Source organism: Paroedura picta, chromosome 5, assembly GCF_049243985.1.
Source record: "Paroedura picta isolate Pp20150507F chromosome 5, Ppicta_v3.0, whole genome shotgun sequence".
NCBI classification, from domain to species: domain Eukaryota; kingdom Metazoa; phylum Chordata; class Lepidosauria; order Squamata; family Gekkonidae; genus Paroedura; species Paroedura picta.
This window is the reverse complement of record NC_135373.1, coordinates 17622964-17628963: the sequence shown is the minus strand read 5'-3', so window position 1 is coordinate 17628963 and position 6000 is coordinate 17622964. Positions and strand designations below refer to the sequence as shown.

At 57.0% G+C, this 6000-nt stretch overlaps 1 protein-coding gene across 2 annotated transcripts in view; it reads left to right on the top strand.

The window, feature by feature from the left end:
* The first annotated feature begins 720 nt into the window (after positions 1 to 720).
* Positions 721 to 6000, top strand: part of GRIK5 (glutamate ionotropic receptor kainate type subunit 5) — a 100040-nt gene continuing 94760 nt past the window's right edge. Inside the window, exon 1 of one of the 2 annotated variants that reach the window (XR_013230929.1) lies at positions 721 to 1402. The gene's annotated coding sequence lies outside the window, so the exon portion shown is untranslated. The remainder of the gene's footprint in view (positions 1403 to 6000) is intronic. The other variant, XM_077336709.1, reaches the window with a different exon arrangement.

The window sequence follows — 6000 nt, the reverse complement described above, 5'->3', positions numbered from 1 at the left end:
TCAGGGAGAGGCGCTCCGCACATGCTCCCTGGTGCTCACGCCTTTTCTGAACATGCAAAAAGGGGGGGGGGACTTGGCTCCGGGGTTGCGCCCCGGGCACGAAGCAAGCCTTGAGCGACCCCCCCCCTCCCGCCCCCGGGGGTCTTCGCGGGCCGCCGGAGTGACTCCGCTTCGGCTGCGAGGGAGCCTCATCAACATTCTGTGCGCGCCGGCGAAGCGCTGCAGCGCATGCCAATGCGCTCTCCCCCCCCCCCTCCGACGCCGCCGCCGCGCTCCCCCCCCCCCCACCGTCCTCCCCCCCTCCGGCAGCCAGAGGAGAGGGGGAAAGAGGCCAGCCCTGCCGCCGGCCAACGCCCCTCCCGGCCTCGGCACCCCCCGCCCCCGGGACCCCTCCAGCCGCGCATCGCCCCCCCCCACTCATCCTGGGGGTGTAGCTGGGGGACAGGCGAGGGGGGGCAGGCGGAAGAAGGAGGACCGGAGGGGGGGGGAAGCTTCGGCTTCTGCGGCTTTGGCAGCCACCGGATCGCAGCCTCGGTCCTCCCCCGCCCGGCTTTGGGGAGGGGGGCGCCGGATAACCCCCCCTTCCCTCTCCCCCCCCCCCGAAGATCCAGACGCCGAGCGGGGATTTGGGCTGGGGCGACGAAGCTCCAGCCTGCCGCCGTCGAGCGAGCGGCCAAGAACCGTAGAGGGAGGGAAGGGAGGGAGGGAGGGAGGGGGGTGAAGGGGGGCGAGAAAAGACCGGGGGGGGGCTGCGTCTGCGTCGCCCTCCCACCCGATTTGCAGACGGCAGATCAACATTTGCAATTCCGACGCCCTCCCTCCACCCCGACGAGGAAGGAAGGCGAAAGGCAGAGGAGGCTCCGTTGACTGGGGGGGTGTCGCGGCCCCCCCATAAAGGGGGGGCTACAGCATCCTGGAGCGGCGGCCATGGGGAGTTTCCTCTTCTATGGACAGTTCTCCCCCCCCGGAGCGGAGGGGGCCGGTGGGCTTTTGACTCCGGACACAACTGAATAGCCCCCCCCCCTCCAGCGACCTGTGCTTGCTTCCTTTGGCTGGAAGGGACCTGGGGGGGGCCCAAGCCCCCTTAGCACCGAAGACCCCCATTTCTCTCAGCCCCCTCCCCATTTTTTCCTCCTGTGCCTGTCTTCTTTGGGGAGGGTCCCGATGGAGAGGTGATCCCAGAGTTTTGTGCCTCTTCTCCATCCCAGGGACATTTTCTCGGGGAGGGGGAGGGAAATCCAAAAAAAATTTTCTGAAGGGGGGGGGGAGAGAAGAGAGCAAGGCCGGGCGGCTGTCTGCCTCTCCCCAAAGAAGATTGAGAAGAAATCGGGGTTCCCCTCCCCCTCCGGGAAGGGGGGAGCAAAGAGAAGCAGCCGGCCGGGGGGCGCAGTTCACGGATTCCGTAAGTCTGGAATACTTTCCTCTTCTGGGTGTCTTTGGGGGGGGGGCATTTACATTTGCAAAGCTAGGGTGGGTGGAAGGCTGCCTCTGTATATGGTGTCCCTCTGGTATACCCCCGCTGTCCAAGTGCTGCACACGTATCAGGCAGGGAGAACTGGTCCAGGTTTTGGATTTGGGGGGGCGATCTCAGACCATAAAGGGGGTCGCTTGATATGAGGACGGGGTGGGTGCGTGGGTGTTGTTTGGGAAACGGTTGTGGTCAGGGCGGTGGGAAATTGTGGGCGGGCAGGTGACGAGAAGCCCAACTTGGTTGGACACAGATTGGGTTGGGGGGGCAGGTGGGGCAGGCGTGCCCCATGCCATAGAGATAGAGGCAGGTTCTCTGCTGAGGTCTCTCCCCATTTCCCCTCCCGCCCTCTTCCGTGTTGCCCATCCATCATTCCCCCACTGCTCTGCTAATCTTTGCCCAGCGTTCCCCAGTGAACAAAATTATAAATTATTTCATCCAGCCGCATGTTCCCCATCACTTAAGAGGAGACCCCATTGACAGGAGCTAAACAACAAAGCCCCCCCCCCTTTCCTCTCTTTTGGGTTGCCTCTCTGGTTTCTCCCCAATCTAGGCCAAAAAGGTCCATGGCTTTCTACATGGAGACTGTTTTCTCTGGCCTAGCCCGGCCCAGTGGCATGGCCCATGGGGTATGGAGCGAGGAGAAACACAAGAACCAAGGGGGCAGATCCTGGGTGGACTGGGGTTGGGGGCTCACGTGTCTCCCCCGGGGCCTTCTTGACCCTCTGGTAGATGACCCCCCCCCAGTTTGGAGGATGAAATTCTGGACGGATGCCTGCGGAAGCCATGAAGCAGTTGAATTTGGCATGGTTCCCGGCCTGATGGGGACGAGGGGGTTTCCATCATCCCCTCCCCCCATCCCCTCAACCTAACTTCCCGTCCTCCTCCAGCAGAAGGCCTTAGCTCCTGTGTCACTCCCTGCCACCTGGCAACTAAGACACGGAAGAAGTTGAGGCCTGCAGATTTCAGACTACGTTACTCCTTTATATCAACCAGTGTGAGTTGTTTTGTGGCCTCTTCAGGGTCAGTTTTCAAGGGGAAAAGAAATGTTTTGTTAAAGAAAAAGGTAACCTACCTCCTGGTCACCTTTATACTGTGCTTACTCGCCTCTGGTGACTATGGGTGTAGCTATTGATAAACCCAATCTGACTGTGGTAAAAAAAAAACCCTCCCCCATTCATCTGAGATCTGCATTAAGGGACTTGCTCTAAACAAGTACTTGTCTTTAGCCCTTTCTCCTCCACGAAATCCCCTCTAACTTTGCATGTTACTTCCGAGGATGTAGAACATTTTGTTCCTTTCACAACGACCCTGTGAAGCAGGCCAGGGCGACTGCTTCTAGACCAGGACTTACTCAAAGCTGGCCCTTCGATGTGAACTTTCAAAACGTTGCCTCTCTCCTCAGCTGTTCTATCCCTACTTAGTGACCCTTTTTCTGGCTCCTTCTTCCTGTCTGTACCTTGTTTCTCCCTTCCTCTGAAATTTTCTCCTGTCTTCCTTTCTCCTGCACCCACTTTCTTTACGACCCTCCTGGCTCTTCCTGTTACAGCCTCTCCTGCGACTCTCATTTGCTCTCGCCATCTCCTTGGATCTCCCACCAATGCCTTCCCAAATTCTCTCTCCCTCCCAGAAGGACAGGGAGGCAAGCCACATCAATCCTCATCCTTTATGAATTGATAGGTGTGTTTCTGCTCCTGGACTGCTCAGATCTGCACAGGACGGGAAACTCCAGGAGAGGCAGCTTTCCCCAAGCTTTGTACTGGGTTGCCCTAGAGGTGCCTCCCTTCCTCCTGAATCTTCCACATTCAGCTGCCCCCTCCTGTTTCTCTCCCCACAGCACTAGGGAAAGGGGTCTAACAGATGCCCCCTCCCTTGATTAGGTGCCTGTGACTTGCTGTATCCTGTGGGTGGGAGTCTTCTTGCACAGTTCCACTCACAGGTAACCTTTGTTTGTGGGGAGTGTCCATATAATTCCCTCCCTCCTCCTTTACCTGAGCCCCCAGCTGCCTCGCTCTGACCCAGACCCACTTGGGGTCCTTCTTCCCCCACCCCTCTCTTGGTCCTCCAAAGGTACAAGACCCAGTTCCCCCTTGGTGTGGCATCTCCCCCCCCCCATCCCTGCATACCCCCAGCTTGTGACTTCCCAGATTCCCTTGGTTTTGTCCATTTAGTATGGCAGAATGACCTCTGTTAACCCCACACCTCTGAACTCTTTCTCCTCCCTCAGAATCAATCATCCAGCACTTTTTTCCCCCTTTCCCTTTGCAAAGGTTGGCAGTAGGAAAAGGATCAGTACAGCGAGCTGACACTCATCTTTGGTAGAAAGTATTCTTTCTTTCTTTGTATCCTTTGGTAGGGTATTCTTTGGTAGGGTATTAGAGTGGTTGTGTTGCCATATTGTTTGATTTTTTATGAAGCTGGCTCACACCATTAGGTTCTCACCTTTCCTCTGTTAAATTTTAGATTGTAAACTCTTTGGGGCAGAGGCCTTTCTGTGGCCGCCTTATTTTGCAGTGGATACGGAGTCTGCTGATCTTTCTACTTCAGGTGTTGCGCTTCCCTATTTCCTCCGAGTGTCCTCCATCTCCTTCCTCCCAAACCCCCAAACAGCCTCAGACTTTCTCATCCCTCTCTGTCCCTTCCTCCTCTTTCTTTCCTGCACATTCTCCCCACCCCTAGTTTCATCCCCCCCCCCATCCCGTTTAGGCCTCTTTCCCCTCCGCTTCCTGGTTTGCCCACCCTGTGCCCCCCTTTCATCGCAGGCCCGGCCACTGCAGTTTATCCCAGCCAGGCCGTTGTTGGGGTGGTGGGGCAGAGAGGGAGGTGAGAAAGTCTGTGGCCTTGCCAACCCCGGTTAGCATCTCTTCCACACCCCCTCCCACAGCTGCGCCAAGCGTCGTGCCAGGGACGGGAAGGGCTCTGAGTCAGGAACCAAATCGCAGTGACAAGCCATGGTGGCGGAGACGGCGGGGCCGGAGCATCAGATCTCTCCTCCGGCCGCGAAGGAGTGGAAGGGGATGGGGTTTGGGGGGGACCCTGGCATCCAGGAGCAGGTGGATCGAAGAGGAGCGGTGGTGAAAGGATCCCTGCTCTGGTGGGAACCCGAGGCCAGGGGATGCGTTTTCGTGCCACAAACTCTTGGCCGTAATCGGGAGGCAGGGAGGCCTGTGGCTTTTTGGAGGAGGAGTAGAATTCCCTGCAAAGATGATGCTGATGAGTAGTGGGGGGCGAGTGAGACCCCTGAAGCCTAGAGAGGGCGGGATGAGGGCTTCTGGCCTCACAGTGCTTTTTGGTACCAGACCAGAACACGCCGGGAGAGGCTTGTCCAGGGGCGGTTGAATCCTGCCTGGAGCTTGAACAACAGGGTAGACTGGTGGGCTGCAAGAGGCAGCTGGAGAGCCACTGGGCTTGCTTGGTGGCAGGGTGGGCAGGGCTGGTTCGATGGACCCTTTGTGTTTGCATTTCTTGGACATGCAGGGAGGCGACAGGGAGAGCTAGAAACTCCTTCCCTGAATCCCTCTATGTCAGGGGTGGCCGAACAGTGCCTCTTCAGATGTCTATGGACTACCGTTCCCATGAGCATTAGCAGTGGATTATGGGAATTGTAGTCATTGGACATCTGGAGAGCCACCGTTTGGCCAACCACCCCCCACTCCATGTAGATTGCTTCCTGTCAACACATCTCATGCACCCCTCACCTTCCCTCTGTCAAGTCTTAGATTGTAAGATCTTTGGGGCAGAGACCCTTCTGTGGCCTCCTCATTTTGCAGTGGGTGGTCTGCTGGTATTACCACGCAGATGACTGGGGCTCAGGGTACAAACCGTAAATCGCAACAGCAAAGAATAACACGGCATCATGTGCCTTCGGGGCCTGCCTCTCAGTGGCTCCCTGGACGTGGGAAGCCCAGCTGTGTAGGCCACTGCTTACGCCACTGCCTGCTTCCGGGTTCTCAGTGGGCCGGATGCAAATCATGCCACCCTCTCTGGTTGGCGACTGTCTCTGACCATCACGGTTTTTCTGCGCAAAGTTAGGGGATTAGCCCCATGGTAGGTCTTGCGGCCCCGACAATTGGCCCACCCTGGAGTTGCCTTGGATTCCCGAAGCCAGGTGACTGATTTGTCAAGGAGAGGCCAAGGAATTATTCGGAGTTCCCAGCCTCTGTGATTTCCTGATGTTTGTGTGATCTGAGGACCACTCCTTGTGAATGGGGGTGGAGACACAGTGTCATTAACTGGGCTTCCTGTTGATCTACAGGAGGGCCAGGATCAGGGTGGGGGGCTCATTTTGGGGGGGGAGGGGGTCCATCCATTCTCACAGTTGCCCAGGCGATACCTCACTTCCATTAGCTGATAGTTCCAGAGTACATATGGGTTTCTTAAAAATTGAATCATGTATTGAACACGAGCAATTTGTCTTAAGGGAACAAGTCATGGCGCTACAATATTTGTTTAGTGCTTTTTAAATCCCAGGAGCGTGTTGTTCTGCAGATCTCCATTTTGTCCTCATAACAACCCTGCAAGATAGGCGAGGC